The sequence below is a fragment of the Spermophilus citellus genome (assembly GCF_964194105.1).
Source record: "Spermophilus citellus genome assembly, chromosome: 3".
NCBI classification, from domain to species: Eukaryota; Metazoa; Chordata; class Mammalia; order Rodentia; family Sciuridae; genus Spermophilus; species Spermophilus citellus.
The window spans coordinates 85,771,668-85,784,120 of NC_138184.1; positions in this window are offsets into that span (position 1 = coordinate 85,771,668).

Here is a 12,453-nt window from a genome sequence, read left to right on the forward strand (position 1 = left end):
GAAGAACTTTGAAAACACACTGGCAAAATATGCCAGTCAGAGAGGGTCTCATGTTGTGTGAACACATTTAAATGAAATATCTGGAACAGGCAAATTCACAGGCAGAGTGTGGATCAGAGGTTGCTGGGAAGGGAAAACTGAGACAAATTGCAGACCAGGCTGGGGTCCCTTTGGGGGTGATGGGGAATGTTCCAGAATTAGACAGAAGTGTGAGTCACACAACAAAATGAGCACTGATGTGTTTACCTTAAAGGGGAGAATTTAATGCCATGCAAATTGTATTTCAGTAAAAATTGAAAAAATAAATAAATAAAAACAGAAGTGGCAGAGAGCCCATGGATGAAGGGGTTTTTAGCTGAAGTTACTTTTGCTTTTTAACTGTATCTATTCTCTGTATTTCAATCCACTCTCTTGCCCCCAGTTTATCATTGTAAAAAGTTTCAAACACACAGCAAAGTTGATAGAATGAATCCCTGGGCTCCCTCCACCCACAGTCAACAATTGTTACATTTTACTGGTTTGCTTGGATGTCCTCACTTTCTGTCTACACAAGTACAAGGTGTCGTTTTCCAATGTTGCCCCCACTGTGTTGTGGAGGGTAATAACTTCTTTTGCATTCCCCAAATCATCTAATAATAAACACAGCAATGAATGGTTCACTCCTCTACAGAAATGAGACTGGCTGGAGCAGCAGTCTTCAAACACATAGTAAGGGGAACCCTTCCCTTAGATTGGCATCTTATTCAGATGAGCTCTGGCTACCTAGAAAACTAACATTTGTGAGAATTCGATGCAGTGAATTCAGTGCACAGCAAGCCATCAGTAGCTGATATTGTTGTGTTGCAAATACACCAGGCAGTTACCAAAATAGTAAACGAGCAGCTTCGGCTTGGGTACAAACAGCAGGTGAAAAAGCCTTTTGAATTAAGTCAGTTAATTAATGCAGTGAAATTTATGTTCTAGGCTTATCAAGTAGCCGTGGAGGTGATGGATAGAATTCATTGACTGGTAGTGACTGCCTGGAGTGCTGGGTCGCTGTGATTGATTGGTGATGTCTGCTGTGTTGCCGGCTGCGCCTGTGTTTTCTGCAATCTCATCTAGATTTATAAATATGGCATGGATGCAGGGGAGAGGCCTGTACAGTTAAAATCAATTTTGATAAAGACATCTAGGTTCCTCCTAAGTGTTTTTCCACCGTGCCTGCCCCCTTTTTTCCCCCTTTCTACATTTTCCTGCTTACCTATGCAACCTCCAGATGTTCTGTTCTCCCACCATTCTCTCTCCAGTACCAGGTGACAGACACACTGCAGAAAGTTAACAGACCCAAACAGCACCTGGAACGACTGCTGTTCACCTAATATGCTGGTTATGAAGGGCCAGGATGGGGAGGAGATGATCTTTATAAAGAAGAGAACTGGTTTTGTGTGAATTTTTGGAGGGCTGGGACTGTAGCTCAGTTGCAAAGCCCTTGCCTAGCATGCATGGGTTCGATCCTCAGCACCACATAAAAATAAATAAATTAAAGGTATGCTGTTCATCTACAACTCAAAAAAAAAAAAAAAAATACAAAACCTCACCTTCCTTCCTCCTTCCATCTTGAAATAATTCAGCATTTCTTGCTATCTTTCTGTAGGAAGTGGCTTCCAGGTGTAATTCCTCAAACAGGGAAACTTTTTAAATCTATCTACATAAGAATTTCACTATCTTTTAAGTGAAGCCCCAGAACTTGAAGCTGCCGATAATTTCTAGAAATATTTTGGCATTTTATTCATGATGCTCAGCCACGTGGTCTCTTTCCTCTAAGACTTTCTGATGAACCCACTCTAGATAAAAATAACCCCCTGCATCTATAGAAGACGTAAATCGTTTTCCAGGGATTGTCATAAAAATCATCTAATTTCATCTGATTGAGGTCAGGAAGGGTATAATTCTCATTTTACGGATGGAAATACTGAAGGGTCGGAGAAACTAAGTGAATTCCTTAAAAAGTTGCACAGGATGGTGTAGCTGCCGGCATCCTTCCGAGTAATATTCCTTGGGGGAAAATGGAGAGTGTCTGAGCCACTTAGCAGCTGCATGAGAAGTGCAGGTTAGTTAGGAAGTATCTCTGGCTCTCAATTTCCTGTGTGAAATGATGATAATAATAATAATAAATAATAATAATAATAATCATCATCATCATCATCATCTGTGAAATAGCAAAACTAATGGCTACCACTTAGGCTCTGTAGGAAAAGTAAAGATGTATAAAGTATCTGCTCCCTCATGGTAGGCTAAAAAGATATATCTGTTTCCTAAACGCAGGGTCCTGTGAGTGTTGCCTTCAATGGCATGAGAAAGATGATTAACCTGAGGATCTGGAGATGGGATTATCCAAGCGCAGCTTGTATCTTTTTGGGAGAGAATCAGAAGCAGATTCTATGTGCACAGGGGGAGACGGGGGAGAAGTGTGTGTGAGATGGAGACAGAGACAGGAATGATGCAACCACAAGACAAGGAGCCCCAGATGTCCTCAGAAGCCGGGAACAAATGTGCAATGCCTCACTCGTCTCCAGAAACACAAGGAACAGTCTCCAGAACCCCGGGAGGGAGAGAGAGGCCCAGCAAGCACCTTGCTTTGGGGCCAGTGAAACTGCCCTTAGACTTCTGACCTCCAGAGCAAGTTTTTGTTTTATAAGCCACCAGGTTCGGGGTGATTTCTTACAGCAGCCATAGGAAATAAATTAACCCATTGGCTAAGTACCTAATAAACTGTTGCTGTTAAGGTCTACATCATCTAATAGGCCAGAGGGTTGGCAAACTCTGTCCTGCAGGGCAAATCCCACTCACCACCCATTTTGTCAATAAAGTTTTATTGGAACAAAGCCATGTCCATTCATTTACATATTGTCTGGGGTTGTTTTCACACTATGGAAGCAGAGTTCAGTAGTCAGCAAAGATTGTATAGTCCACAAATCTTACGTGTTTAGTACCTTGCTCTCGACATAAGACGTTTTCTGTCTCTTGTAATTAGATGCATCTAATGGGGAATGTAATTTTTTTTTTATACAACTTTGCAAAGCAGTAGCCAGTCTCTTCCCTGGGGAACAATGGGAAGGGAGGTGCCCACACTCTAGTCTGTGGATTTGGCTTGGGCCAGGGTAACCAATAGAATATGGCAGGTGTGATCCTGCCTGACTTCCAAGCTAGTTCCCGAAAAGCCTGGCTCTCTCGGATTCTGGCTGTGGGAGAATTCTGTCACCATGTCAGAGTCCAACTTCCCTGAGACCTCCTTGCTGGGAGGGAGTCCACATAAGCCAAGAGAAGAGGCACCGTGGAGGGAGATGCCAGCCACCTCCAGCTGTGACAGCCATCTGAACCAAGGCCGCAGACAAGGGAGGGAAGGAACCTCAGGAGACTCCAGCTCGGCTGCCACCGGGCTGCAATGCCACAGAGGTTCCAAGAGTGGCCCCTAGCTCCCAGGCAACCCACAGAACTGCCAGAAATTCTATGATAATAGATTGGCTTCAGTCGCTAATTTGGGGAACAGACTGTTACCCAGCAATAGATAATAATAATAATAATAATAATAATCACCCATGCTTTTAAAATCCTTCATAAATAACACCAAAATATTTTGTCACTCATGAGGAAATTAAACATAAATTTTATTTTATTTTTCCCTAAAGAAAAAGAGATGAAAATGGACGTACCTGTGGGTGTCACACACTTTACCTGGATTCTTGTGAGACCTGTGTTGGTGCCTGAGCCAGGTGTAAAGGGCACAATCCTGGCAGAGACAAATGCTTCAAGGCAGTTACAGAGGGTGGTGTCGGGAGAACAGAGAGAAGGTGCCCGTCGGTTATGGGGGCACGAAATAGGGGCACAGTTGTGAGAAAATGCAGAGTATATTTGGAGAACGCTGGTCACCCTGGTTTCTGGCTGAGGTAGGGGCAGGGTCCTCTCTCCCTCCTCACCTCCCCAACCAGCACACAGGCATGCACACACACACAAACACACACACACACACGCACACACATGGGCACATACCTCATGCACCCTACATGTGCCCCTTGTACCCCCATGTGCACACATAGCACAAACACACCCAAGTGCACACACAATGCACATTCATTTACCAATAACCTGGTGCACCCTGCCAAATGCAGGTACTCAGAAGAAAACTGAGAGCAGGCTGCCCCCCAAGAGCTCCCTAGAAATCCATCGCTGGCCTCTCCCCAGTTGAGGCCAGGAGCACCCTGACCCCCCATTGTAACAACCAAAAAAGTCTCCAGACATTGCCAAGTGTCCCCTGGAGGTCAAAACTGACTCTGGTTAAAAGAGACTGCTCTAAGCTTTAGTTTGTGGTCTACAAAATAAGGTTGACGCTGGTGACCTCTTTCTAAGACGGGATCGGCTGGGCATCGGGAGCAGTTTCTAGCGTTTTCTGACCCTCAGTGATTGTGAGCTGTTGCTACAATCGGACGAGCCACTGTCTCCAAGGAAGACTCAAACTTTACGTCAAAACCTCCATGCACTTCCTCGGGCTGCTGGACCAAGCGATCACAAAGGGAGGGGCCTATAGCAACGCCATGTATTCTCTCACTGTTCTGCAGGTCAGAAGTGTAGGGTGCTCCCCCTGGACGCTCTGGAGTGGGAGTGGTGGTCCATTCCCATTTCCTTCCCTCCTCCAGCACCTAGAGGCCAGCTCTATTCCTGGGCTGCGGTCCTGCCTGCTCTGAAGTTGGCCTTTATCATCCATCTCCCTCTCCTAGGAGGGTCACCTCCCCATCTCAAGACCTTTAACTGACAAGTCCCTTTTGCTGATGTGATTACACAGAGCACTGTAACCGCAGTCCCAGGGATTAGGACGTGGACATCTCTGCCAGGTCATCATCTCCCTACCAGAGTCCCTTAAGGCCCTGCCTCATCCACCAGAGGGAAGAAACGTCCTCTAAGTGGACTGCTTGATTTATTTATTTATTTAGTTATTTATTTATTTATTTATTTATTTATTTATTTATTTATTTTTTTACTGATTGAATTGTTTTTTTTTAATGGTCGTTCAAAACATTACATAATTCTTAATATATCATATTTCACAGTTTGATTCAAGTGGGTTATGAACTCCCATTAAGCAGGAAAAAAAAAAAGATGGACACCTGCATTGACTGTGGCATTTAGACCCGGTAGATATTTTGAGTGTTTTGGAGCCTATTAAATGGGGACACTTGCATCCAGCAGGAAGATGGCTGACCCCATACATGCAACGGTGTGGGTGAGAAGGGGGCTTGGGGTGATGCTCTTCACTTTCTCGCAGATGGGGGGGGTCTGGGAGAGATCACCCAGCCCCGATGCTGCTACCATTGGTCAGCAGCTCATATAATCAATGGAACACGCACTCCAATAATGTTCCCAACTCCATTGAGCAAGCGCTTATGACATCATTGCTTCTGTTGATGGAAATGAACCCTGAACACTTGCCCAGGGGCTGTCTTGCAGGTTCATCCTTCCGAATGCATCTTCCTTCTTTTCTTCTAAAGCATATTTTAGCCTTGCGGTCCCAGTTTCCTATATGTATCTGCCTCACCCCTTTGCTTAAATAGGGCATATCCCCCCCCCCAAAAAAAAAAAAAAAACTCCATGGGGGAGTTTAATCCTCATTGTGAGGTATTAAGAGGGTGGGAATTTGCCGGGTGCAGTGGCACATGCCTGTGATCCCAGCAGCTCAGGAGGCTGAGGCAGGAGGATCATAAGTTCAAAGCCAGCCTCAGCAATGGCGAGGCACTAAGCAACTCAGGGAGACCCTGTCTCTAAATAAAATACAAAATAGGGCTGAGGATGTGGCTCAGTGGTTGAGTGTCCCTGAGCTCAATCCCTGGTACCAAAAAAGAAAAAAAGAAAGAAAGAAGGTGAGAAATTAAATCCACTGTGGAGTTTAGAGGTGATTAGGATGGGGTGGGTCCACCGGGTGGGTTACTGATGGCTTTATAAGAAGAGAGAGAGACCAAAAGACACACACAGGACTTCCCACAAGCACACACACATCCCCTCCTTGTGCCAAAAGACGCCCTGTGCTCTCTCGGCACTGGTCCAGCAGGAAGGTCATCTCCAGATGCAGCCCCACAGTCTGAGACCAGAATCATGAGCCAAAATAAACCTCTTTTCATTATAACTCACTCAGCCTGTGGTATTGTTATTAGCAACAGAAAACAGACTAATACACTCTCAAACTCTGCCTGGAAAAACCTCCTCATTGACACAGATGTCCAAAGCCCACGTCTAAGGCAGGGAGGGCGGGGAGGGAGGGGCGCCTCAGGCTCAGCGTCCTCAAGATTCAGTCCAGGAAAGCAGAGAACTGGATACACAGGCAGGGGTGGGGAGGAGGGATGGGAAAGGAAGTTTCTGGCAACAGATACGGGATTCTTTGGGTCATAGTCGCACCCCTTCACGAATATACTAAAAACCACGGAACTGGATACTTTAAATGGCTAATTATATGGTATGTGAATAATATCTCAATAAACTTTTCTTTTTTTTTTTTTTTTAAAGCTCAGTCTAATAGGTTCAAGAAAAAAGAATGGGTCTGGTTTCCTTAGGCAATATACCTGCTTTCATGCATTTTCAATTCTTGGGAACCCAAAAGGCCCTACAGTTATTTAACATAAATAACTTCTAGTAATTGAATAAGCAAGGCAAATAATAATCATATCCAATTTCATGTCCCCTAGAAATTTAATCCAGCCTCTTTGTTCACTGGGGTTCTTTTTTTTCTTATCAGAAGTGAGCTGTTTTGTGTTCCAGACCCGCAGGTAGGTCTGACACTCCATCCCAATCTTCAAGGACAAGTAAAAGGTAGCCAGGTGCTATGGTGGACCCTGTCCCCAAAGATCATGTGCTGGAAACTTCTCCCTAAATTTATGTGCCCGATGGTATTTGGAGACGAGGCTGTTGGGTGGCAATTAAGACCAGATGAGATCCTAAGAAGGGGACCCCTAGGATGGCATTAAAGGGTTAATTAGGAGAGAAGGAGAGACCAGAGCTGACACAAGCTCCCCTGATCTCATGGAATGACCAGAAAGAAGGTCTTTACCAGGCACCAGCCCCTTGGTATTGGACTTTCTGGCCTCCAGAACTGTGGGAAATAGATTTCTTTTTTTCTTTTTCTTTCTTTCTTTTCTTTTCTTTCTTTCTTTCTTTCTTTCTTTCTTTCTTTCTTTCTTTCTTTCTCTCTTTTTTTTTTTTTTGAAACTGCTTGGTCTGTGGTGTTGTGTTATAGCAGCAGAAAACAGACCAGGACACAAGGTAAAGAAGGGACAAAGAAAGCATTGCAAGCCAGGACTCACTTGCACAAAGACACGAGCTGGAGCACATTTAGTTGAATTCCAGGTACTGTGGGTTGTTCTGAGTGGTGAGGCCATTAGGACGTGTATGTATCAGGTGAAGGACACAGAAGGGGCCTCACAATAAGCAACATGCTAAGGAGTTAGGATATTATGCTGAGGGCTACAGACTGCAAGAGCTTTTGGGAATCCAGGTATCAGGGTGCATGATAGTAATCATAGCTACTCACTCAGGAGGCTGAGGCAGGAGGATTGCATATTGGAGCCCAGCCTGGGTAACTTAGTAAGACCCTGTCTCAAAAAGTAAATAAATAAATAAAAAGGGCTAGGATTGTAGCTCAGTAATAGAGCACCCCTGAGTTTAATCTCCATTACCGCCCCCCCCCCAAAAAAAGGCAATATTCTCAATAAACAAAAGACAGAAACAACCCAAATGTTCACCAACGGATGAATTGATAAACCAAATGTAATCTGTCCACACACTGGAACATCACCCTGCCATGAGAAGGACCGATGCTGAGACATGACATGATGTGGATGAACCTGGAAGGGACTGTGCTAAATGAGAGAAGCTAGTCACAAAAACCCATATTATATGACTCCACCTGTAGGAAATGTCCAGAATAGGAAAGTTCACAGAGACAGAGCACAGGTGGGTGGAGGCCAGGGAGTCACAGAGATGGAAGGAGGACTGATGCTTATGGCATGGGCTCCCTGTCTGGGGTATAAAAACTTTTTGGAACTAGTTGGGGTGACGGTTGTGCCACATTGGGAATGTATTAAATGCCAGTGAATACTATACTTTCAAAAGGATACTTCTATGTTAGGTGAATTTGATCTCAAATTTTTAAAAAGCACAAGAGGAACAGCATCCTGGTTCAGTAAATATCCCAAGCCCCAAGGTAGGTCTCTACTCAGACCCACGTCTCCCAATCCCTCAGGGACTTCGCTAGCCGTCCGAGGGGAGCTTCCCACGCCAGCCAACACTGAAGTTTTCAGGCTGAAACCAAAGAGTTGTGGGAAGCAGGCACAGCCAAGGCCACTGCCTCCTGCTGTCCCAGCCACAGATCAGAAACAACGACACTGATCTGTCTGTAAATGACAGCCCCTTCCCTCTGCCCAGGCCCAGCCTGGAGACCCCTGCAGAAACCACATCTTCTAAACAAGTCTGGGGACTGCCTGAGTCCCTTCCCATCTGCCCTTCTGCAGTGCTGATTTGAACTTTCCCCTCGATGACATGCAGCCCAGGTTTTTAGATCTTTCTTCCAAAACCTCAACACATTCCTTCAGGGCAAGGAAGGAGCTCAGCAAGGGCTTTAGCAATTTCTGGGACCGAGGGTGAAGTTCACGTGGCTGTGCACGTCAAAGCACTGGTCTGGTTCCTCAGATATGCAAGTCTTTATAACAAACGGGGACCTTAATATTTCCCCTCTTCATCAACAAGACCACCCTCAGGTCTCAGGTGCACAGGGAGCCGAGAAAAGCCAAGTCACGTAATGGGCGCATAGTGCCGGGGGTCTCAGTGCAGGGCAGCCTGATAAGACATGGGAAGAATTGAGAGGAAAGTGAAATAAAGAGAAAATGTAGGTATTTTTACAATTTTAGATTTCCAACCCATTTATGTTATTCTATAGTTGTTCTCAACTGGGGTGACTTGACCCCTTTGGGGCAATGTCTGGAAACATTTTGTGTTGTCACAATGGGGCAAGTGGGTGCTACTGGCGTCCATTAGGTTGGGGTGCTGTTTGACACCTTGCAATGCACAGATCACCGTCCCCCACCCACCCCCAACCCCAGCCACCACAATGAAGACTAATCCAGTTGACCCTAGAGGGTCAACAGTGCCAAGGGTAGAAAGCCCGGGCACTTCAACCCCAGCAGCCCCTCAAAGACAGAAAAAGGAAACCGAGTTATACTGCGTTGACATTAAAACACTATTCTTATTTCATACGTTACCCATAGTGCTGTCAATCAAAAAAGGGAATTCCACATAGGAAGACATTTAAATATGACCCCAAATCCTTGTTCATTCAAAGGAGCTCCTAAGGATAAAATTCCCAAAGTGGAGAGCTAAGATGGAGATTCCAGAAGATGGGCTAGAGGGGGGCCACGCTCCCTGTGGCTCCCTGACCCAGGATTCAAGGAGTGGGAATACTGCTTCTCTGCAGAGTGGGTGAGAGAGGGATTTCACTGAAACTCAATATGGGACAGTCACAATGTCTTAGAGACGCAGACATTTGGGTACATTAAACCAAGAAGAAAGCCAACATTGGAGCCAAGCTGGTAGCAGCAGCAGCAGCAGGGGTTGGGCACAGAGAGAGGGACGGTGCAGAGAAATCCTGAGATCAGAAAAGCAGCCCACCTTAGCGCATCCAGAGTTGCACACACGGTGCACTGGTGCATAAAAAGCACTCATGTTTCCCAACTGGCCATGGAAAGATGGAGCCATCTTGAGGTGGCCATGCTGCAGCGGCTGGTGCAGAGCCCGGAGATCTGAGCAGATAGTGCTATACTGTCCTGGCAGGCGTGACCTGGGTGTTCCTAGAAAAATAAGAGCACAACGGGCATAGAGAATATTCCACCCAGGGGTAGTCAAATCAGAGACAGGAAGGGGAGCTTCCCCCTTTAAGTCTGGGGGCTCATGTGACCAGCTGAAGCTGGTGGGAATGTGAGCAGGTGGGAGTGAATACCCCCAGGGACTGAGCCCAGGAATCCTGGACAGCCTGTGTTCATGAGCAACAGACAGGGGTCAAGGGTTGGCTCCCTCATCCCATGAGCAGAATCCTAGGGAGACTCCTGAGATCCAGACTCTCCACCAGGATTGGGATTGCCAGCCCCCAGGGGTGTGTTGACCTAATTTCTCCACAGCTGCTGCCGGCTGATTAGACTAGGCCCCACCTTCCGGAGCTCCCCTCACAGAACCCACAGCGGCCCCACCCCTGGAGTGCACAGGCCTGGTCTGTGCAGACAGAATTCCAGCGGACAGTACTTCCCATGCCATCCTTCCTCGGACTGGGGAGAAGGGAAGCTGAGAAGTTATAAACTCCAATTGAAAACTTGGTGAGCAACACAGAAAGAGGAAGAGTTCAACAACCCTCTGCCCTTACTCTCACGCTCAGGACAAGGCTCAAGAAGAAATTGTTGAGGGCCACAGCCGAGTCGGGATGACGCATGGCATTTTTGCCAGAAGTGGTGGTTGAGAGGTGACGCCAGCGAGCCATTAAGATGATGACTTTTGAGTTCCCGTTGAGTTCCAGTTGAGCTCTTGCGGGGATTCCCAGAGAGCTCCCATTGGTTGGGGAAGTGCCGGAGGAGATATTTCCGGTTGCTGGTTCCTGGAGGAGCTGTGTGGCATTCGGGGGAGTTCCCGGGAGCATGTGTGGAGTGTGCTGGTGGAGTTCAGAAATAAAGTTTGTTCCTGCTTCAGTGGCTTGTGATTTGTGCCCAGCCAGACTGCGGCAAGAAATGGCAAGAAAGACACACAGACAGTGAAAATACCTTCGCATTGAGTGTTTTGGCCACCTCAGGGGTAATGAGCGCTTAATTTTCAATTAAAAATCTGTTTTTTTCTTTTCTTGTTATTTTTTCTTCCCTTTTTTTCTTTTTTTTTTGTGTATGTGTGTTTGTGGGGGGGTTGTTTGTGTGTGTGTGTGTGTGTGTGTGTGTGTGTGCTGATTGGTTCATGAATATCTACACATATATATTTGTTCCTTTTTTTCTCATTTGTAGCATTTTTTAAAATGTAGCTACTTTTCCTCACCTTTTGAAGGTTAGGGTTTTTGATTAGTATACTTTGGTTTGGTTTTGTATTATTTCTTTATTTGTCTATTTCTCTTTCTGTCTATTCTCGTAGCAATCAAATTCCATTGTTCTCTTTCTTGATTTCCCTTTATTTTGTTACTTCTATTTTTTTTCCTCCTTCCTTATAACCATCACATCCTACATCTCTTCTGCATTCTCTGTACACTTTTTTCCTATATTCCTGTCACATTTTCTTTTCTCTTAATTAACTGAATTCTTATAATATTTTAGCACTAACTGATTTATATAATGCCTGCTCCCATCATTAATGCTATTGTGATTATTACTGCTATGGGTGCCATAGTTGACACCTGTTGTTTGACTTAATACCAGACATGGTTCATGGTCCCTTATTTTTTGTGCTGATGGCAATTGCTGACTATAGCATTTCTGGGTTTTTGTGACAACTAACAGTGTGGATGTCATAGAAGGAACCAGGTATTTAGTTTATTTAATGCTGTATATTGTTTGCATTGGTTGTTGCTATTGCTTGTTTCCATCTATTCTGTGAGATACTGGAGACCCACAGGGATGCTACAAATTCACAGGGTAGAAACTCTGCTGCTGAACTAAACTCAGCCAAAAGACAGCACCCCCCACACAAATCAATAACATTCAATCTTCAGCTATACCTTAATACAAAGAATAGAAGGCATAATAATCCAAACTAATGTCCAGGCTCCAAGAAGAAACATCAGGAGATGGACCCTCAAGTCCTACCTAAGGACATTCATTTCTATAGCAAAAACAGAGAGAAATAACACAAAGGCTGTGGACACCACACCCATAAAGAGTCTCAATCCAGATCAATCTAGGACATTTTAGCAACTGAAAACTATGCTCTAAGGAAAATGGGTAAGGAATCCACTTCAACTGATCTTGAAAGACAAGATCAATCAAATTATACTTGAAGGCATCAATAACAGACTAGATGGTATAGAAAATAGAACCTCAGCACTTGAAGACAGAACTTTAGGCACAGAAGACAGGTTATATGATCTTAAATACACAGAAGGCAGTAAAGGGAAAATATAAAACATTACCAGACTATACAAGAACTCTGGGACAACTTTAAAAGATCAAACCTGAGAATCACCAGAATAGAAGAGAACATGGACATACAAACTAAAAGCATAAAAAATATTTTCAATGAAATACTTATAGAAAACTTCTCAAAAATATTTTCAATGAAATACTTATAGAAAACTTTCTGTAAGACTCTTGTATGTGGATATCTACCTCATACAAGAAATGAGGTAGACATCCACATACAAGCATCTTACAGAAACCCAAATAGACCCAGCCAAATTAGAAGCTTGCCAAGATCTAT